The sequence below is a fragment of the Athene noctua genome, chromosome 1, assembly GCF_965140245.1.
Source record: "Athene noctua chromosome 1, bAthNoc1.hap1.1, whole genome shotgun sequence".
Classification (NCBI taxonomy): Eukaryota; Metazoa; Chordata; class Aves; order Strigiformes; family Strigidae; genus Athene; species Athene noctua.
In genome coordinates, this window is record NC_134037.1 from 137,024,215 (window position 1) to 137,047,626 (window position 23,412).

A 23,412-nucleotide genomic window follows, 5' to 3' on the forward strand; every position below is an offset into this window, starting at 1 on the left:
GGAAGAGTTACCGTACATACTTGGTTTAAGGGTATGTGGTAAAAAGAGCCACCTGTATCTAGAGTGGCTGAAATAATTTGAAAGTTAAGAAGGATCTGGCTGAAGAAAATAGGCAAAATCCCTTCTTCTGCCTCTTCCAAGGTAGTCAGAATTGCACTAGCACTGCTTATGGGTCTTTTCACGAAGGCCTAATTCAGGTGAGGCTGAAGGATTTTCCCTTATCTGGCCCTTACAAATGCCTGCCAGTGAAGCTTTGATTCACTTTGTAAATAGCAGGAGCACAAAACCGAGTATACTTTTCCTCATAACTGAGAGCTAAAGTAAAAAAATCTCCATTCCAGTAGTAATTTCTGAACATCCATACAACCAAAACGGCTTATAGGTATAGCTGGATAACTGAGATCACTGCTAGAGCTGCTTTTGAGCTCTTCCAGGAAAACTTGGACCTGATTTGGCTGAGTGATTCTCCTTTGGTACCACCTGCTGATCAATGTATAACACTGGGCATCCTTTCCTGGGGGCTTCCAGCTAACGTAGTGTTAAGTACACATTGGAAGGGCTGCATAATTCATGAGGACACAGCCAATTTACTTGCCTCCTGAAAAATGTCCTGAAAGCACTCCTAAACTCAAAGAAAGTTCACACTTTGTCTTTGGGCTCTGGTAAGATATAAAAGTTTTGGGAATGATTTGCTGTACGCTTTGTTGCAGTTGTCTCCACTGTGAGACATCAGCAATTATGAAAGTTGCCTTTTCCTTCAACTGGATGTCTGCTGAGGCTTCCAGAGGAAGGTTTGTAATCAAAAGTTGAAGGAGGGACAAGCATTGTGCATATATCCCTGATTCTGCATCCTTGGTTTACCAAAGTATTTATAAGCTAACCTTTAACTGCATCATCAGATAATTTTATTTTATTTTTTTTTAGTATTTTCTCTACATCTTCTGTTTATCCTTATTTTCCGTAGCATTAGGTATACTTAGAAATACATGTATTACTTACACACTGTTCTCTGTGTCAAACAGAATTTATAAGTCATTTATGTGAGCAGTACACAGTAAACCATTTTCACACAGCATACTAAATATTAAATATACAGCGTAACGTGCTAATAAAATGTTGCTAACATAAGTAGGCCACCTAAATTAGAGGCTAAGCCAGCTCGGTGATTTAACTGTCTCATCTCCTGAATTGCACCTTTAGAAGGCTTTGGTAGGCAAAAAAAGTGTAGCACATAAACGTTGACAAAATTGTTAAGATCTAAACCCATGAAAAAACCCCAAATTATGTCAGACCATTATAGCAATTAAGAGTAGATTAATACATATGTTACCAGAAGTCACATTTCTACGTGTTTGTAGCAATGATGAGGGAATAGTAGTATGTGAATACCTTGTTAAATATTATTGTAGTGCTCTTGTGAAGACTTCTCTTGCATGTGAAACTTTAGAATGGATTTTTAGTGGCATGTGTGCAGCTTCAGCATATATGCATATGTCTTTATTAATTCAGGGCTTCAAAAGCAATGTTACAGAATCATTTCCGAAGAAAAGCTAGTTAAGAAAAATTGTCAGAGATTCACAACCACATTTCTTCGAGGATGATGATTATGTAACTTGTTTTCTGGATGGTAATGACTGTATGATGGCCTGACATTACTGAGGAGGTGGCATTGTTTTACACTGCTGAATGCTGGAGACTTCAAGGGGTATGTTTTAACTTCAGCAGGTATGGAAACATTTCTGTTTTATCCAGCAAGGAACTTGGAACTTACCTCGTTTTCAGCATATCACTGGGGAAGGCTGTGTCACATCAGCATTAGGCTAGGCAGAACGATGTGTCAGAAGGAGGCAGAACATAAAGATGGACTCAACTGGAGGTCAGGCCTAGAACAGCATCTCTTTGGATCCTCAGGGACTGATGGCATTGACCTATTTGTTATTTGCAGCACAGACAAAGTTTACTTCAGCAGGGCAGCTTTATTCAATAAAGAAAATGGAATTGTACCTGGGACTGTTTTATCCTTCATTGTAGAGTTTCTGTCTGGAGCTGTCACCAGGTTCTTCCTCTAAATCTAGCATCTTCCTAGCAGATGTACAGAAACAGGAGAGGGTGCATATGTCTCACAGGAATCGTTTTCTCTCAGTTGCGAGTCAGAAACAGCCAGCTCATTCACTAGCAAACATGTGAATACAGGATCTTTATACTAAAACTTTTATTTCTCTATTTAAAATTCCACCAGGGTTCAGTGAAAGGAAGGTATTTTGGGGTTAATAAGAAATGCATATTCTTCAAAACAACCCTACTTCCCCCCCCAAAAAAAGTCCACAGCCTTATAAAATACCCGTTTTGTGTCCTAAAATAAAGCATGTATTTCATGCTCTAAAAGTCTGAGGTTTGTAGCTGAAAAAGATTAAGTAAATAATTCAGAATTTTTTGTGTTTACCTGTTAATAATTAAGCAGGTTAGTCTGTGTACTTTTTATAGACATTGAGCTTTATTTATTTATTTTTATTTACTTGGCTCATGTTCTGATTTTTAAATTTGAAGAAGTTTCTGCCGAAGAAGAGATCATGAGAGAAAAGACATCAAGGAGTTAAGTGTTGCACAGGAAGCAAAATCTGTAGGGATGCATAGTCTCTGGAGAGAATGAAGAATTGTCATCTCTCCATTCCCTTCTGTGTTCCCCCAGACTAATCTCTAGTGCTTTGAGGGAATTCGGATTTAAAGGTGGTGATGATTTTTTGGCTAAAAGCAGCACCTTTGCTTCCTCCTTTGTGATGGAATGACCAGGGATAGAGGAGTCTGTCTTTATTATGAGGTATCACTTAGTTCATCTCAGTCAAAGGCAAGTTTCAGACTTGTTCTGTTTCAGAAATAGAACAGAAATTTGGAGGAACAAATCAGGTAACAGACACATCATATATGTTTTCTTGTTGTGTGAGCGAGTTACAGACTGGGGAGAGGTTGTAAGCTGACGGCTGTAAAGTCTGAAGTCTTTGTCGTTTGAGGAGGTGCATAGAGGCCAACTGCAGCGTGAGGTGCTCTCCCAGACACATTTAGATCCATCCACTGTGAGACTGCATCCTGTGGCAGGTGATTAGTCCAAGTGGATCATTCAGGGCATCTTTGCTTTCAGTGATAATGAACAGGCCAATAGATTCCCAGGTTCCCCTTGAATCTCAGTATCTGTCACTCAAGAAAAGAACATGATAAGCAGCAAAATAATTATGTGTTTTCCATCCAGTAATTTTTGGTTGCTGTTTACATGGTGTAGACTTGAGTATAGACTGAAACAGAGAATGAAAAGAGATTTAGGTTTGGGTTGGTTTTTTTCCCCTTCTCTGCCCAGCAGTGATCCACCCCACACTAATCGCATTCCTTCCCTGCCTTAAGCAAAGTAATTGCCTAGTTTTTTTGAACATTTGAACTGTTCTTTTGGTCTTGGCAGAGTAAGATATCATTTGATATTTTCACTCACCTTTTCCAAAGGGGAGAGAAAGCACAGGGTAGTGAGAAAAGTCAGTTGAAATGATTGGCATTAAAAGACAAAAGCTGCTGAAATGTGAGAGTGATCTTTGGACTGTATATTAAAAATCAAAGATCTAAAAAGATTGTTTATGTAAGAATTAATAGCCTGATTTTGTTGACAGTTGAAGTCTTCATCTGTTACCATGGCATGTTTTAATTCACTGTCTGCATTGGTATTTCCTTCTGAAGAAATACACAGGCTAGTTGCTAGTACTTCTAATATTAAAAATATCATTTGCTTCTCATGTTCCAGGTGATGATTTCTCTTTAAGTAAAGTTACAGCACATAAAATTAAGAGGAGGTTAACTTGGTAGATAGTGTTACAGCTGTTGGGCTTCATGCAACTGTTGCCTTCAAAGGTAATTTTGTCCTGGGCCTAGACAGTTAATCCAAGTCTTCCATGGAGATAAAGATGGACAGGTAGTACTTTTCAAATAGAATTTAGGAGTGCACAGGGATTGTAAATCGTTTTCCGCAAGACTTTTTCGCGCGTTAAGAATAGTACTGTAACACTGTTGTTTCTTTAAATTTTTTCCACACATGTACAAAGCTTCCTTTCCTGTAAAAAATAAATATCCAGATCATTATTTTATACTTGCAGGCCAACTGCTTTGGGCAGTTGTCTTCAGAAATTCTCCAGAATCTGTCTTTATCATGGAGTTTGATGCTAATAATTTGATTTGTTCCTTCCCCCCCCTCCCCGACAAGCCTGACTCTTGAAACAAGTTAAAGAACTCTCAACTCTAGTTTTCACTAGACCAAAGTCCATACCTCCATACCACAAAAAACATTACTACAGACAATAGTAATTGGTCTGTGGTTGAAAGTCCAATGAAAGAGGATGAACCAGCCGCAGAATGAACCAGCCGCAGAACCTGACTGGTCAGCATGGTCCTTCAGTTCAAGGCTGAGGGGTAATGGTGAGCCTGTGTGAACCAATCTGTTCTGCTGCTAGAAGTACTGTGCTGGAAATGAGAGGATTTCAAGCTCTAAGCCTGCCAGATTAGACTTTTCCATAAGCATTAAATTCACACACAAGTCTGTCTTTTTTTTTTTTTAAAAAAAAGAGAATTGCAGTGATGCATTGTCCATTTTGCTAAGGATATACTTTACCCACTGTTTGTGCCAGGTTGACTGAATCTCAAAAGAGACCAAGAGATTTACTGGTAGTCTCACAGTGGATCATTGTCTGAAATCCTTTTGGCTTCTATATTCTTAGCATTAATCAACAGTGATTCCTTTCATCCACTTGCTACCCGAGTTTAGTTTGTATGATGACTGTGTTTGGAAGGAACTGAACTGGAGTGATGCTAATATAATTAATAATCCTACTCTTTGAATTTTGTTGTTTAAATATAGAGTCTTAAAAAGAGAGGATCCTCACAGTTATCATCCTGTAATATCTTCTCCCTCCCACTGTGAAAGCTCCATAACCTTGAGAGAAAACGTAAATAAAATTGACACGTTCTTTACATATTCTTGAATGGAATGTATTTATTTTGGTTTCACTTAATCTAATGATAGTTCACTGAATAGTGCTTTTTCATTAGCAGCAAATGTCAAAAGGCCATGTAGCTTATAAGGCATTAACATAAGGAAACGAACAAGTATGTATAGTTCTTTCTTGTTTGCTTTTGAACAGCAGTACAGTATGCTGTTGTTACTGTACAAGCAACTGGCATAGCAGAAGAGGCGCTTTTAATTTATGACTAAGTTATCCTTTTCTAGATTTCTTATTTTTGTGGTAGATATCGTTCTGGTTAGATACTTTAAAAAGCAGAGTTAATAAATGTACCTAATTTACTTCCCCCTTGAAAGCACATTTTTCAAGGAAATTACCATGATCTACCTCAAACCTCTCTGAGGGTTTTTGATATATTTTGTGACTTTGAGGTCAGTAAGCCTGTTGTGAGCCTATGCTGGAAAGTACTGACCTTTGCTTAGTATATGGGGTTTACTTTTAAGTGGACCAAAAATGGTTTCCTGAGTTGCGTACATCGTTTTTTACTTCATTGATGTCACATGGATGCATCAGATTTAGAGGGTATTACTTGATAGGATATAATTTGAATCACCAATAAGCTGTTGATCCAAGTGAAACCATTAAATCTAAACGTGGAAGTTGGAATTAAAACCAAAATAAATGGCCTGTAATTTTGGATATGGTAGCTCTAGTAGCTATCTTGACCCAACAAATGACCATCTCAAGTATAAGTCTTGATTAATTTCAATCATATATGAAAACAGTTTTAAAAACTATGTGGTAGAAATGTTGTCACTATTGAAATTCAGACATTCAAATGTTTAAAAAGGGTTGATTAATGATTATGAAAATAAAGAAGAGTAACTGTAACAGTTATACGGACTCATGTATAGCACTTTCTGGCAAGAATCACAACTGACAGAAGCTGTGAGCATCATGGGTAGTTGTCCAAAATTTCAAATGCCAGTAGGCCAGAGAAGAGAAACTGAGACTTTTGACGTAGATTTAATCCTTTTCAGAGCTTGAGGAGATAATGTCTAAGCACTGCCGCAGGTCTGAGTGATCAGTGGGTTTAAAATAGAAAATATTCTCTTTCACCTTGTGATGAGTTTTTCCCACGCTTTTTCCTCGCTTTTCACCTCTTTCAGGTTCCCCAGTGCCACCCTCTCTTACTGGGCTCACTCAGCAGAGCCATCTTTCTCTGACATAACGTGCCAGCAAGTACACAGTGGTTCAGTTGTTAGATGACACAGCACAGTTTCCTACCTACTAGTATCACTTAAATCAAACATATCCTCATGCAATACATCTAACAGCATTTAAAGGTCAAAATCCCACCCTCATTACTCAATATTTTACTCAATATTTTAGGCCTTCTTTTTTACCTTATTCTTTGTCTGCACAGAACTGACAGACTGTTCCAGACTATGGTTGTGTAATATTGGAAAGTGCTAACAGCTGCTGTCCACCTTGTCTATTCAGGCAACCGCAGGCCTTATGAAAGCTGGAGTGCATGCTACAGAGCCTTAGTTCAAGGAAAATAAACCTTCTTCCCTGAAAACAGTGGAAGCCAACAGACTACACTGCATATGCTCAGGACTGACCTAGGTAGGCTCTGGGGGTTGCCATAGGGAAATGTCCACAAATGCTGAACCTGGGGCATCCTTTGATTGTGATGGACAGAGGTAGAAAGCACCCAGAAAATGAGAGGAAGGCTGCAGGTCTGAAAAGAAATTGTGAGCGTGTCTCTGAGAAAGCGAGATAACCCTCCCTGTAGTAGCCAGGATCTGGTGGGAAGTCAGGCTTGGAAAAGTGTTACTAGTAAAATCTGCTAGTTTTACATCTTCTTTATTTGAGAAAGCAACACTTTGTGTCCTTTCTAAACAAGAGTTTTCCAAAGAGCACTTATTTTCTGTTAAGTAATCTGTTCTTACCTGTAATCTCAGTGATTAAAATGTTTTTGTTGCTAGCTTTGAAAACCCCTCACCAGTGAAGGATTAAAGAATACCAGAAAGCTTAGTTAGCCCAGTCCTGCCATACTCAAGTTGGTATTAGCTTTTGGCACAGGTTCTTGGTGGAAAGTCAGCACTTGAGGGGAATGAAGGGATCCTGCTGCTCCTGTGAAGAAGCAAGAAGCCAGGCTGGAGTGGGTTTGGGCAACGTAATCTAAGTGAACCTCTTATAATGGGAATTGGAAATTATTCCAGTCAGATGGCTAAACCATATTCTGAATTGGTGGAAGTAGAGTGCTCAAGTCTTATTTTCAGACTTCAAAGTACTTACTCTTTCCTCAGCTGTTTGGCAGCCAATTCTGAACATTTTGGTAATTAGTGGTATATGATACTAAGTCTGCTTTCAGTTCTTTTTTTCCAAATGCAGTCTACAGAGATGTTTTCTGAACATTTTAGTCGTTAAAGCCATTTATAGTTGAAAGATGTGAAGACTTTATACACAGTTTTTCATTCAAGAAAAGATAAAAGAACCTCTTCAAACTCTTGACCTGTTGCAGCACTTACCTGTAACTTTCCACAAATACATTTGAATGGCAAACATAAGTGGCAAAACTTTGGTTGCGACACCCATTTGTTTTTATATGTAACAGGAATGAAACTACACTTAGTGGAAAAAACAAGATATTTTTTTTTAAAGCATGGAGGCTTAGAAATTCCTCCCTATTAATTTAGTGTTCAGCTGTGTAACTTTTCCCTCTGAAGGATGCATCTAACATGACATTTCAGATACTAGTACATTTAGCTTATTTGTTCATCACCTGTGTACGAAATGTGAATGTGTAGGAATTTGTTTTGTCTTCCTTCAGATAGCTATATGTTGATATATATACAGCATTCCACCCACTTTCCCCACTGAATGCTTAGCTATTTGACTGTTATGAAAACTCAAGGTGTTGTGTGTGCAAATCCTTAAACATAAGCATTTCTTTTCTTCACAGCAGCATAAGAAAGAAGTGTTGAGAGCTGCTCTTAACCCTTTTGGAGTCCGAAGACAAAAGGTAAAATCAAATGCCGGCTTTTGGGTTTGGGAAGGTGTTGATATCATAATTGTTTATAAATGCTGTTTCTTTATCACATTTGAACTGAGATTTCCCCCAGGAGAAGGTCAGGGATATGGTAAGAAGACTCAAAACATTATTAGACCTCTTTAAGAACACCGGCATATCTGGGCATAAATTATACAGGTAAGTTTCAACTGGTAAACTGCAATTATCTATTTTACTTAATATGAAAACATTGGTGTTAAGAGTCAGTGGGACTTTCAGTAGGGTTTAATATTGCTAGGGATTTAATGATTTTTGTCTCACTATAACTTGATAGTTTTTATGATATATAAAGTTTTTTCAAATTACAGTAAGACAAATCCTGTAGCTCTTTTCTCAGGCAAAAGTCCCTCAATGGGAGTTTTGCCTGAGTGAGAACTGAATGAGGTCTAAATAATTAGCAATTAAAATATTCAGTTATTGTGCTACTGTATATAACAAAGCACTGGAGGTATTAAAAATTGCTAATCTCCTCCTTATTAAAATGTTAACTGCTAAACATAATACAGTTTTGCATTTTCTATCATTCATTTTTGCAGTTCATTAGTAGAGGTGAAATGTTTGTGACAAATAGTCGTTTGAACTTTTAAGGGATTGGCTTTGTTTTCCTGTCATTTTAGTTAATATTTCTGACTGAGTTAATTTACAAGCGGAAGGGTTTGTGGAAGCCATGGATTTTAGTCAAAAACTAGATAATGTACAGAGAGTAACTTCTGATATAGCATTCATGAATATTTGCAGAAAAAAAAAACCCAACAAACAGATGGTAAGCTACTCATCAGGAGACAGAGCTAAGTAATTTAGGTATGCAATTTGTATATGTTTTCATCAGCATCTTCTTGTAAGGAACTCAAGAAATAGGTTAAGGATTGCCCACAGAGTTTACTGGGCAAATAATTTTCAGTGAGACACTAGCATGTGAGCAGTTCAGCAACAGGTTAAAAAGCAAAGTTGGTAAAATCGTTTAGTTGTCACCCAGCTCTGTTAATTAGCATGTGAGCTCTTTATTACTATGCTAGTTAATATAAGGGCCAGACTGTGTTCTCACTCTCCTTCACTGCACAAAAGAATAAGTGGAATCAGATGCATCTCCTGTCTCCTTTGTGACATAGCAGCAGCAGGATGTGTGGACAGTATTTGATGAGTGAGAAAGCAGTGGTAAGTGAAGGTGATAACTGATGGAGGAAGAAGGTAAATTACTGCAAGGATTTGGTGACAGGTGAATTTCCCAAGGCAAGATGACTCCCTCAATACTGTTTCTCCCATAACCACTCCCTAGAGTAGATTTTGTTGCTTATTATGCCTAAAGGTTTGGGTTTTATTTCTAATCATTCTGAAGAGCCATTCTTAGACCTAGGTGTTTAATTGTGCCATGTAATGTTTTTGGCAGTTCAGGCCGTGATTCTGCAAGGATTTACACATGTATTTCACTTACGGCATTATGAGTAATCCTGTTGAAGTAGATGAGATTAATCACAGGACGTAAAGTTAAGCATGTATGTTAGTCTTTGTTGTAAAAGAAGTGTAGTTTCCTTTATTTATTTATTTCCAGTATAGGAAACTGTTTAAAAATATATATATATAAATACATGAGGTTTTTTACCAATTTTGTGGCAATTAAAGAGGAGGTAGATGATAACAAAAAAAGCTTTCCTGCTTGTTCCTCAAATCCACAATTTTGTCAGGTTCTAAGCTGTAAAGTGTGAAAAAGAATAGGCTGCTATCATTTTCCTTTTTACATGCACAGTTAAACCTCCAGCTAGAATCAGATGATCATATAATTTATTATACAGGAGCGATCAGGACAGAAATCAAACAGGAAGGCATGTGTGCTTGTGTGGACTCTTGTTTATAATTTCATCAGATTGGTGCACACCTCAGACATTTTATTTAGTGATAAGATATGCAAATTGCTCTGGAGCCAGCAGCAATACTTTCACCTGAATGTCAAAACTGACAGAGATTTTTAAATCAAAACTCAGCAGTAACTTGTACTTTAAAGCAACTATTCCTGAGGTACAACCACCGACTACAGACGAGTAAGTGCAGAATTGTTTTCCTACTTTCCTTCATGCTATTTTCCTTCCTTTCTTGTTTACCTCCATAAAGGAACAGGGTTGCACGCTTACCTGTAAATACTGGGTGTAACTATGGGCAACAGTGCAGAGGAGTTATAAATTTATATGGGAGTATGTGCAAAACAGAGGAATGCAAATTTAAAGTGGGGAGACTTACAAACTGAGATTTACCAGGGAAGATGTCTTCTGGTTTTCCAGATACCTACATCCTGTCTTCCATATCTGTGAAGGAATGGGTAGTGCAAACTCTTAATTTCAACTGCTTTATCTTTCTTTGGTTTTACTTTTATTGCATTTGTGTCCTTAAATCAGGATGTGGTAGTAGAAGACTGTGGATACAGTGGAAAATTTGCACGATAGCTTTCTCCTGAGATTGAGAACTGAAATGCCTCAAGGCTGTGGATGTTTAGCGCTGGGGTTTTGTTTCTGAGTGTGCATACAGTCATAGGAGAAAGGGTGTCGCTGAAAATACAGCTTGGGATTTGAATGTTAGATGTATTTATTTTTGCAATCCTTGTTCTAGTCAGTGTCCACTGCCTATAAAGTGATAATCCTGTGTATTTTCCCCAGATTTGGTTCCTCCTCTTCTTTCTTGAATGTATGGACGTAACTATGTCCAAACTCTTCCATCTGAAGTTTTCCTAGGGCTTTTGGGCTTGTTTTCTTCTTCTTGTTTGTAGGGTGTGTACCTAGTAACCAGGATAGCTGGGCTGAAAATACTAAACAAAGGGTAACAACTTAAGTATTCCTGTATGTGTGCATGGGTATATGTGTGCGTGAGAGAGAGAGAGCTGTGATTAGAGAGATTATAAAAGATTGTTATTTTGTTTTGATTACATGCCCAGTTTTATATGTTCTAGCTCTCTTCATTCTCTTATATCACTTGGTCATTGTATCCTAGCAAATCCTCCTGTATGATGGATTAAAATTTCTGGTTGGTTGCTTTAGTTGGTACCAGCCTTTTCCAGGTGGGATTTTGTTTTCCACATTTAAATAAGAGCAAGATTTTTGTTTTCCTACGAAATGAGAACAAGGATTTATATGTGTTCAAGATCAGAAAGATAAGACCTGTCCATACAGTGAAAGTCCCATAATAAATGCTCATGGACATGGGTCTCATAGCTTTTCGGGTCTCCAGAAGTACTCTTTGTGGAAAAGGACTTCCAGAATACTCAAGTCTTGCTACTTGTACAGATTAGGCCACTGCACCACATTTTGTTTACAACAACTAATTCTAGGACCAATACTTTGGTGTTGTGGATACTTAACTCCAACCCACTCAAACAGAGGCACTTCAAAATAATTAAAGTAAATGAATAATCCACACACAGAGTAAAGCCTTCCAGAGGGCAAATGAGTTTATTGAAAGAAAGCATTTGCTTTTTTTTGCTAAATAGTTTCTTTCAAGGTCTTCTTAAATATGCAGCAAATGCTTTTGTTGGAAAACAAAAACCAAAACTGTATCTTTGATTGTCATTTCTGCCATGGCAGATGAAGATAAATCATTGAAAGCTAGAAAAAAATCAGATGGAATTTGGTTTTTCAGGCTGAAGTCCAGGCAGTAGTGTATTGCCTCTCTGTAAAATGCTGACTGAGGTAGAACCAAGAGAAATACAGTGGGAGCTGCTGTACATTCACCTTTAATGCACTGCTTTAAACAAATCTGAAAGATTGGAAAGAGTTTTGAAAGAATTTCTGGAGCTTGCAGAGGACTGCAGGGCAAAAGCACCAAAGGAGAGGGAACATCCATGATGACTTTGGGTTTTCCCTGATTGGCTATAGGGATACTCATTGTTTGGTCTTTCACCTAAAATGGATGTACTTTAACCATCTGCTCCAGTACTGACACCATGGCTACAGCTATCAACATCGATACTTGCCATTAGAGTTGTTTGCTTGCTTATTTATAGGGAATAACTGCCTATAACTGATAGCAGTAACCCTAGTAACCTTACCAAAACCTATGCATACATATTTGATAAATGGTGATATTGGAATCTGTCATATTCTTTCAACATCAAGCTCAACAGCATCAAGCTCTGCTCCTCCACACACGTCTTCCTTACGTGCAAACTCCAAGAGGGAAAATTCAGCTTCTTTCTTACACTGACATTATGTTTTCTGTTTTTTCTGTGCTGAGTTTGATTCCAGGCATCCAGCAGCATTACAGAGGGAGAGGTGACCAGCATCACTGCCTGCACTGCTGCTGCTCTACTTGTCATGAGTAGTAGCCCACTAGGCTAGTTAATCATTACACTAACTTTTTCCTCTTCCTTCATAGCTGATTGCTGCCCAGGGGACATGGGTTACTGCAGTCTGGCTGCCAACACAAAGTTCAGTATTGTGCATGCGTGTGTGTTTATGTTTACCTGTATGCATATGCATTGTGTTGTTCAGCAGGTTTTCTAGTAAAATGAACAATGCAAGGCCAGTGTGCCTATTTTTCTATATAAAAGGTAAAAAATGGGAGAAGTAATGCTCTACCCTCCCTCCTTTACCATTTTTGAAAATGAATGTGAAAGTATTGGTCTCTTTAATCACACACTGGCACAACAGGTTTCCTCATTCAGTGCTTTAAGAGTGGAGTTTCAGGATGCTAAAATTCTCTTTCATGTTTGAATCATGTGGCTAGTGATGCATTTTGATTTGCCAGGGGCTATGATCTGACACCTCTATGAAAAAGGCAACGTTCCTGTCCACTGGGATTGAAAAAGTATGGGCAAGGAATAGATGTCAGTGAAGTCTTTTGAGATTCAGAAGAAGGTGTTTAACCACCATGGTTTTTACTCAGATGTATGTAGATGTATTAATTACCAGGGTGAAAGCCAAGAAGAAACTTACCTTTCAATCATGATGATTTTCTTCTTTATCTTAAGTGTAGATCATCTTGTAATATCTGGATGATACAACAGAGGTGACACTTGGGCTTTTTGCCACATGGAACAAAATGTGGCATTAAATTCTTTCTTCTGTGCCACTGAGTCAGTTTACCTTCATTGCAAAGAATAAATAGCAGTTTTGCTGTGCAGATGTCAATATTCGGGTGGCCAGACAGATTAAAGTACTGATCTTTAATATATCTCTAGTATTTGTTTTGGCAAAGTTCATTTTCTTCAATGGATAGCTCAGGACAGTGAACTTTCTTGCTCCTCCTCCTGGTCAGATTTCTATTCTGTTGTCTTTTTTAAACCCAATAGGCACTTGGCTTCCAAGGTTTTCCACAGAAATAGAACTTGGATTGACAAAGGACTTATTGTAAAAGGGAGGGTTAAATCCTCCATCTGGTGGTACAAGTTTTTAACTTCCAAACATTATTGTGTCCCTCAAAGTTCAATAGATGTGTCTTTCACTGAATAGTACTCTGAAATCCTTTTACCATTTTCTTTCTCTTATTCTCTCCCTCCCTCTACTTATCTCCTTTTCTCTCTTTCCCTCTCCCTCTCTGTCTCAGTATCTCTGTCTTTCTCTCCTTGTCCCCTCTTTCTATACAGGGATGTCTGTTTTCCTGTTAGAGCTGAATCAGGCATTTGTGTGGTGACATTGTGGTGATGCTGCTGAGCACCTTACATGTGCCTCGTTAATTCTGTAAACCTTCCAGTCAAAACCATCCTTAAGTTATGCAATAGTATGATTATCAGAGCAGTGTTACCACATAATCTTATCATCAATGTGGGTCATTAAAAGACCAACCCCCTCTTCCGCCTGTACCTGCAAATAAAATAGCAGACAATAAAATGAGAGACAGCAAGAAGTCAGCAGCAGCGTGAGCTGGACCATTTACATGGCAGCAGCACATTTTAGTGCCAAGTAGATGAGGTAGAGCATTCAGACTCTGAAAAACAGCTTTGAGGCTGTTTTAGGCATTCCCTTTGGTTGTTTTGAATCAAGCCCGGGTCATTCTTACTGATATTAGTAGGACTTTCCTTAATTACATGAGGAATTTTCCTTTAATAGTTTAATAATATGAATTATGGTCATTTGCAAAGCTGTGATTGGAAACTTTTTCCTTCCTCTGAATTAAAATATCTTTACAATAATGTTTATAGGCACATTTAAGTGTTCTTTATGAGATGGGATTGCCCCAAGATCTCAGTATCCATGTCTAAGAGTTGTCTTGTAACTTATGTTCTAACAGTTTGATTGGTATGTGGCTAAAACACAATGTTCCAGCCCCACCTGCTTGGCTGGGCTATAAACATGAAATGAGCCTTTTCAATATAAGCTTTAAGCCTCCTGGAGAAGCTGGAGGCCACCAGTCTCTGTGTCTCTCAGGTAATCTCCACCAAGACTGAAGACTCTCATCATTGCTTCAGAGGTCATTAAGGGAGAGTGTCTTTCTCTTTGCTGAGATACTCTACTGCAGCAGAGATTCAGTTCATTTAGGGGTGAGTGAACCTCCCTAGATCTTGGAAAAAAAATGATTTTTACTGAAGCAAACTCTGAACATTTGAGAAATGATTATTTTGCAATTAGTTTTCAAAATCTTTATCCTCCCAAGGTGCTTCATTATAATTGGTGAATCTGAGGAGAGAGATATGTGAAGGCAACACTGTAATGGGAAAAAACCAGTTATTATCCAGACTGATCCAAGTAAGCAAGCCCACCTTCCTCCCAGGTTCTTCAGAAAAGTGTAGAGTTTTTTTTTCAAGCAGGTATCTGGGAAGGGGAGCTGCACAGATTTTCATAGTAATGCCCACATCTATCTTTCTCTCAGGAAGTTCTGCTTCTTACAGTTTAGAGATCTGTCTGTGGATTTTTTGAGGAGACAGTTACATGTGCATGTACACTGAACATCAGTGGCCTGCAGGTAATTCTGTTGTCTGTAACTCAAGGAATGTGCTTTAGTGGAATAAGTTAATGTTCAGGTACCCAAGCTGTTTATGGCACTAACTGAAAGGCAGCAGCAGGTGAGAAATAACTGGAATATGCCCTCTCTTGGTCTTGACCAATTGTATTAAGTGCTGTTTTCATTCTCCAGCTAGATTTTCCATAATGTGTCCTTGAAATCATGAGTTGTTTAAATTTTCCAGATCCTCAGAGTCATTCTGTAGTATTTTAAGTAATTAAGCTAGCTGCTGGATTTTGTATTCAAGAACTAAAGTGACACTTCCTACTTCTGCTCGCTTCTTGGATATGAAACATCTCCAATTTCTTGAAGAATCTATGTGCATGTAAATATTCCTCATCTTATAATGGAGCCCATGTTTATCTGAATATTGATGTTTTAAATGGCAAAAGGAAGAATATACTGTCATTTTGAAAGCAGATATCTTTTCTTTCTTGTTATGTAGTTATTAGCAGTTTTGCATAGTGATTAAACTTGTACTTACATGTTTAGTTCACATTTATTGGAACACAGCGTTGAGAAGGAAAGACATGAGTTACAAAATCTCACTTCTCATTTAGAAGGCTTTTTCCTAACATCCAGTAATACAGTTGTTAGGGTTAGTTTGGCACATTGTGGAATAATACATATAAGCCTTAACAAAGAGACTTGAACTTAGATTTTGAAATCTGTACAGTCAAAGCATGTTGATCTGGATAGAGCTTCCAGAATTACAGTGTGTAGCCTTTAAATAAAATCTTACTTTAGTAACTGCTTCTTTGACAGTCAAATAATTGGGTATTTTTTAAAAACAAAAAGCGTGATTTAGTTGAAGGCTTTCCCCCTTTTTTGAGCAATTTTCTAACCAGACATTTTTTCTTGAAGTCTTGCCAATGGGAAAGATAAGGAGGGAACATGTGGACTCATGCAGAGTGCTCACAAGGGCAAAAAAGAAAATGAAAAAAATAAACCCCCTAAGCTATGTCTGGGCAAACGTCACCATTTCTCTGATACAAATGAAATGCAGAACTCACTTCTTACAGCTTTGGAAAAATCAAATGAACTAACCTCTCCGTTTACAGAACAATTTCTCTGTGTGTTCCACTTCTATTTCTTAGTGGAAATCAAACAGCTTTGTTTTTCAGCACTTCTGCAAACTTAGTCCTTCATGCACACACACAGAACCCCCTAAATCCACGCATCCTAGGGAATCAAAGATTTAGGAAGGTACATTTTTCATAGGTAGTTATAAATATGTATAAAAAAATTTCCCAGTGCATGGATTTCCTAAGGGGATAATACATGAAATCACAAACGAAAATGTTACTGCAAAAAGTAATGAAGTAAACTCCAATCTAGATCTTCTTTTAGGAAGATGCAGACTGAAGTAACAAAATTTCAGAGAAGCTAAAACCAGAGCAGTTGGAGCAGAACTGGGTTTGGATACGAGGTTTTCTTTCTGACCTTCTACTAATACAGAGTTGTAAGACAATGTTGATGTCTTACAGTTCCTTCTAGAATCTTATTAGTTGTGAAAGATACCTACTAGTGAAATATGAGTAAGACAAGAGTCTTCATTCTTTTGTTTAACTTCAGTATATTAATTGTTAATACAGGTTTTGGTGAACTAAAAACCATTTTAACTCCTACAGGAAACATTCTTGGGGATGATCCCTGCAAACTGAGAACAAATGCTTTATTTTATTTTTATTTTTTTTAAGAGGAGGGGCTTGGGGAACATATGGAGTTTGTGTTTGGGCGTGTGTGTCCCTTTTTTTTTTCTTTTCCCTTTTCTCTAATGCACTGCGTACACTAAAATACCAGACAGTAAAACTTTCTCCTTACACAAAGCTGTCATTGTTTCAGTGCCATTCTGCTCCATCTGAACCTGTGTTGAAACAGGTGCCTTACTTGCTTGGCTCTCCTGGAGCAGTTTTATGGATTAATGCACCACATGTACCCTGCACAGTGGCACTATTAACAGTGTGGAATGAGGCTGGGAGAAAAACTCATATAGGAGCTACACACCTAGGTGCAGTTAGTAAACAGAGACAGTTACCCTCATTAAGCATAATTAAACCTAATATTGACTATAAACTGTTACTTACTTTAAACTTCTCTGCAGACACTGTGGGAAAGGGATTAACTTAGCAGATAGGTACACTAATTACTACCTTCTTCACATTAAAGTTACCATCAGGAAGGCCTATATTCATAAATAAAACATAGTAGGGGATGAGAGACTGAGAAATATGTAAATTCATTTGCAGAAAAAAAAGACCAAATTAAAAAAAGAAAGTTGAGTGATGCTACTGGAAGCAAAATGGCACTCTAGCTAATTACCATGAAAAGTATGATAAATCATAGACGTATATCCTTGACTTCTGACTGATAGAGCCTGCAGAGTGCAATCTCTCATGCGTAGCTGCCTCTGACTGATTTAAACCCATACCACTATCGGGTTTGATGGGAAAGCACAAAAGTGTGTTATTTTATTTCCTTGGGTATTGTTGCTACCTCTTTCTCCTAGAAATGACTTGCAATTATTGTAAAAATACAGTCTGATTTCATCTCTGCAGAAGAATTGTTGTTTGATGCAATTGACAAACAAAGGCTCCAAAGATGGTCTAGTTATGGTTTAATAGCTGTATTTTCAAATGCAATTGATCTGGTATATTGAGACAATTATAGAAATATAATAAAATGTCAAGGGAGGGGTTGCTTTTGCTTTGGTATATTTATTCTCATTGGAGAGATCCTGTGTCCCACAGACAAGATCAAAAGTCAGAAACAGATTTATTTATGAATTTCTATTTGTTTTTCATAGACTTTTAAGGAAGTCCCTTCATGCTTCAGCTTTTTGATCAGTTTCCTCCAAAATTTCATAGTTTTCTGCACTTTGCAATCCCTGCAATGGACTACAAACACTTAGGATTGTTCAGATGAGAGAGGCTTGCAGGATGAGGCCATACTCTGTGTTATCATGTCACTGCTCTACTGCTTAATCCTGTAAACACTTTACATTTGAATACATAATAATGATGTGATTGCTGTTTGTGGGATATTTTCTGTTTTCCTCTTATATCTGGCCAGGGTACTTTTTAGTTGAGTTATGTCAGAAAAAAAAGTCTCTTCTGCTGAGCTAGCTCACACCAGAATAATGGGAGGACAGACTTATCCTGGGTTTCCTGAGGAGAACCTAAACCACAAGAAGAGGAGAAGCTTGACTACACCAGTGTTTAACACCCAAGGTGGACATTTACCATCACAGTGGTATTTTTATTATGTAGATATTTTAACACAAAATTATTACTGGCTTCTACTGAGTATTGTCCTTTAACTTTTTATGGACTTCTGTCACTGAGCACACCAGAGAAGAATATTTGCAATGCTCATAGGGTAGGGTTTTGCTGAAGGAGGAGTGGGAAAAGTGAAGTTGCTAGTTGAACAGTATCTGCAGATACCACCTAGTGAGTACCTTTTTTTTTGTTTATTTCTCTTTTTTTTTTTTTTTTTTTCTAGAGAGGTTTACCTTTTATTGATGTGATGTACAGGTGGGAATGTGTAGTTTCAGGTATGGGTATTATGCTTCAAGAAACAATGCTAAGTAATTAACAGTATTTTCCTGCTCTGGTAACCCTTGTTCTTCCTCTGCAGCTTTTTGTGTACCCAGCTGCAGTGTTTATAGATGTTATCTTTGTATCCTTTTTGCAGTTTCACTGAGTTTTGACAGCATAGGATTTGAAGAAATACATCAGAATTGAGTTTCAGAGCTGCAAATTACTTTCAAGATTTCCATGGCTAAATTGTGCAACGACATACACATTGTAATACATAGTTAGCAAAGCAAAGAGATGTCCTCTGAGCAACAGTACAAAATTATTACTCCCTAGCAAAATCACAGGTTAAAGAAGAGCAATTTACTGGAGTAAATACAAGTTTAGAGGCTGGGTTGTTCCAACGTAAAGAATATCTGCGTCCCTTCTCATGTTTACGGCTGCAGAACTGCAGCAAGGAGCTTTCACATGGGTTTCACTTTCAAGGAACCATTTGTTCTGTCCGCTTCCTTAGGGAGATTTAGAACAACTCTCTTACGGGCTGGTGCTTTTTTTCTGGTTCCCTTCCACATGTTTTCAAAGGGAAGAAAGAAGAGTCAATGAAGAGGAAACAGAGAAACAGACTTGAGACATGGAAGTCATGAGCCTGCATAGACTGTATATTTCTCTTTATTGTCAAGGTGCCTGGCCACATTTCCCCAGACCTATCAGCTAGATGTCATGGGGAGTCTTAATCACATTGCATCTGTGACAGTGGACAGTCTAAATCCCAAGCAAGCTCAGCATTTGGCCTCTTAGTAACGGCTGTGTGCTTTTATAATTAGAAATTGAAATTGGGTATATCAGCTTCCCAGGGAAACACTGAAAACAAGTATTTTTGATAAATGATAAATATTAGGAAAGCTCCATTGCATAAGAAATGGGAATATAAATGCCAGCCATGCTTTTGGGGAGAAAAGCAATTATTCTACTTTGTATGTTAGCACCCTAAAACTAAACTGGATTAATTCCCATCTTCTGCCCATCCAGATGGTGTCCACTGCACACTCTGTGTCCACTGGACACAATAATAATTGTTCTCTTTGATCTCTTGTCAAACTCATTCCCGCCAATCCTTTAAAAAATGCACTTGATGATTCTAGCAAAACAATTATCTGAGTAATAATATACTTGAATCCCAGTCATCTCTGCAAAGCATAGGCCAAATCCTGTGAATCCATACTGAGGCGAAATTTCTACTGAAGTCAAAATGCGAAGCTTTGTCACTTGCAGGATTTATGTCAGGCAGAAATTCCCTACTTACATTCTTTCCCGGTGGTCAGGATGACTAAACACATTTATGGATTGTTACAAAATTTGGACACAGAAAATCCTTTTTTTATAAAACAGTAAGGCACATATTTTTCTCAGCTTTTTTTTTTTTTTTGGTGAAGGGAGCATCTCATTTAAGCAATAATATTTCTTAAATAATAGTTAAGTATTTGAAGATTAAAATGTTCATTTTCACCAATAGCAGAACAGCTGGATCCTAAGACTGACTTAAGACAAAATGACTGAATGTGGACGTGTTTCTGCCAAAATGGGAGGCCAAGCTCTTAAAGATGGATGATACTCTTCATGTGAATTTAAGACATATTCTTAATCAACTGGTTTAATTTTATTTGAGTTAGGCAGAATATGTCTGTTTAAAACTCTTACATTTTCTACTGGGTACATAATAGGTTTCAAATATTTTTGCAGTGTGAATCGTATGTGCCACATTCGGATACACTCAGCTGTGAGAGAAGGTCTGCAATTTTTTTCTTCATCCGAAGTTGATCCTGGTGGGATGCTCTCTAGAATGACAGTAGTAGAGCTTCCATCATTTTCCTCCATTTGTACTCTCAGAACCTAATAGCAAATGTGTGAAGCTGTGAAGACATTTCATCACAGCAGGATTTTTTGAAAAGAATCTGAGTACTCTTCACCATCATCCTGGCATCTTCCTGGTGTGTAAACAGACAGTGTCAGGAAAATTTGGCTTCCACGTGACTCTTTACTACTCGGTTGCAAATTTTGCTCATCAGTGGGTCAATTCAGCAGTTGTCTGGTATAAATTTCTTGCTGAGCTGGGGACTGAGAGAGGCAGGTTGTTGCTGCTTTTTCCATTACTAGCAAGGGAAAAAAAGAGCTTTTTCTCAAAAGCAAACTGTTTTGATGAGAGCTAGAAGGGGAGTCGAGCTATGACTACATGTGGAGGAAGAGTATGGGAGAAAGTCGGAGAATACCATTTTGGTATGGGTGAAGAGAGGCACTTACAGAAACTTCCAAACCAGGACAGCTTTTCCTTATTAATATAAGTAGATTTGGTTACTCCTCTTTTGGCATGTTAGATACTACTATGTATTGAGAAGAGAAACTTGCTGTCAGTCCTGTAAATGCTTTAACAAATCGATACGTGTCCATTGCTTCTCCTGTTTCCTGTTCATACCCTTAAATCTTCCTGTTTACTCTTATCCTTCCCCCATTTGTTGTCTTCTCTAATGTTTCCTTCTCTCACTGTTTTCATTCTTTCTTTGTTTCCTGTTTCTCAGTAGCCCTGAATTTCATGGTCTGTCTTATACAAGCAAAACACCTGTTGAACTCAGTCAAGACAGGGTTTATCTTGCCATGTTTTTGCCTTCGCTTGTTATCAGGTGCTTACATGACATCCATAGCAAACGATCTGCATTTTGGGACATAGCACTTCAGCCACCATAAGGCCATTTATTTTACATTTACTTTGAGAATGAGTCTGCTTACTTCCAGTTCCCCATTTGGAAGCTTGTTAGTAGTGTGCTCACTGCTATAACATGCAAATTCTAATGAGTAGGTGGAGAATAAGTATTTTTTTGTCTGATAGGTTAGTACTTTTATTTTACCCATTTAAAGACAAAGATGGGAATCCGCTTGTTTAATGTTCAGTAAGATCTCAGTGTTGAGTGTCCAGGGGATATGAAGTGCTTAAAACAAAGTAACTTAGGAGCTGAGGAGATAATTATATATGAGAGGAAATACTGGGAAGGGCAGGGAATGCAAATGAAGGCAGGCCAAGATAGACTCAGTGCCACAGGATAACTCCCCATTTACCCCTCCCTCAAACACACAGACAATAACCCTCAATAACCTACTTGAGTTAATGAACATTCTGCTGCATCTAAAATTTGATGCAAGTGATCATTAGTTCTACTGCATGTGCGAGTGTCTGAGCCAACCCTTATTCTTTGGAGTCCCAAACTACACTTGTTTGTGTTGGGTAGAAAGTAGGAAATGTTATTTCATTGGAGAAGGAGGGTTTTATTTGGGTATTAGGATTTTCCTGTTAAGGTTACTTCCTTCTGAAGTGAAATGGAACATATGGGCTTTTTATACAAAGTGTATAAACTATGAGTGTCAGATTCTTGTAAGAAAGAGTCCAAACCAATGCGCAGTTGTCCATAATGAGTCCTGTGCTCCATTTCCCCCTTTGCTGAACCAAAAAAACCCCACCTTCTCTATTAGAAGATCATAAATGGGAGAATGTCTGTTCTGAGGCAGGGTTCTCAGTGTATCAGAAATCCAAAGACCCTGTTCCGAGTGGCTGTTGAAATATTGCTAGTCAGCTCTACAGGTCAGGTGGCTTATCAGAGAGAAAAAACACTCACAGCAACAAAACCCAAGCAGAAAGCAAAACCATGAATAGAGAAAGGCTAAGATAATAGTATGAATTCTGCCACCACTGTCCCTCTGGACCTTGGAAAGTTGACTGCGTTCCATTTTCTGATTCCTCTACATCCTGCAGTGGAGAATGATGCTACATAGTTATCACTGTAAAGCTTTTCCTAACACATAAGAAAGAAAGTACAGGTATATTTTGGCTTGCAGCTATAATCTCAAGGATTTTTCAGGTTGCATCTTTGATGTGCTGTTAGTCTGTAGCAGAATGTTTACAGATGAAGATGTACTAACCCTCCTTCCCTTAGCATCCACTCCTGGCAGTGGGACTCGGGCTTCTCAGTGAAGCAAATTTTTGTCTGCCCCAATTTGCCTGTCTTCTGCATGTCAGATCCATTGCATTTTTGATGCAATAGCTTGTGGTGCTTTAAGGACATAGCGTAGCTACTACATGCCTTTGAGCTAACAAACTTTATGTATTTAAATCACACAGGAAAATGAGAAATGGTTTCTCCTGTGTTTGGAATGCCTAGGAGCTTTACAGCTGTCAAACTGAGCTTGGAATGCCAATTGACCCTTCCACTTTGTACGTTGACTGGTAACTATAAATGAGAAGTCTTTCCACCCCTGCCATGAGGTTATGAGACATGGCGATGTAGTAATTAATGCCACTGTATCATTTTTTAACTGCTACAGAAATATAATATCAGATGCTCAGATGGCATCAGTTGGCTTAGCTCCACTGAAGGCAACAAAATGCAATGCCAACTTATACCAGCTGAGGATCTGGCCCACAGTTAAAAGGAAAAAAGGGACAGGCTGCCAATATGGCAGGGAACATATTGAGATTTATGATAGTGACTTAATCAGTAAAAAGTTCTGCTTGAAGTGGTTGTCTCTCCGCACATTCACATTAGTCCCTTGAGCTGAAGACATTTGAAGCTCTAATGTGACCTGTGTGGGCACATTCCCACTCTTGCACTCTCTTCCACACTCTGTGCTCTTAAATATCTGAGGACATCTCACCTTACTCCCCTTCTAGTTAGCCATCTCTCCTCACAGGTCTACCACAGTTTCAGGACCATACCTTTTTTGAACATAATTTTAATTTGAATGACCTTATTTTTCTCTTTTGCTTATATTTCTGGTGTGGCTTTCTTAATCATACCTAAAAACAGGGGGAATTTCACACATTGCTGTTGTAAATCTTATC

The 23,412-nt window shown here is 38.1% G+C and overlaps 1 protein-coding gene across 4 annotated transcripts in view; it reads left to right on the plus strand.

Annotated features, from left to right (window-relative positions):
* Positions 1–23,412, plus strand: part of ZBTB20 (zinc finger and BTB domain containing 20) — a 460,828-nt gene that overhangs the window by 53,052 nt on the left and 384,364 nt on the right. For 3 of the 4 annotated variants that reach the window (XM_074897465.1, XM_074897470.1, XM_074897463.1), the window contains exon 2: positions 7,963–8,022. The gene's annotated coding sequence lies outside the window, so the exon portion shown is untranslated. The remainder of the gene's footprint in view (positions 1–7,962; positions 8,023–23,412) is intronic. The other variant, XM_074897464.1, reaches the window with a different exon arrangement.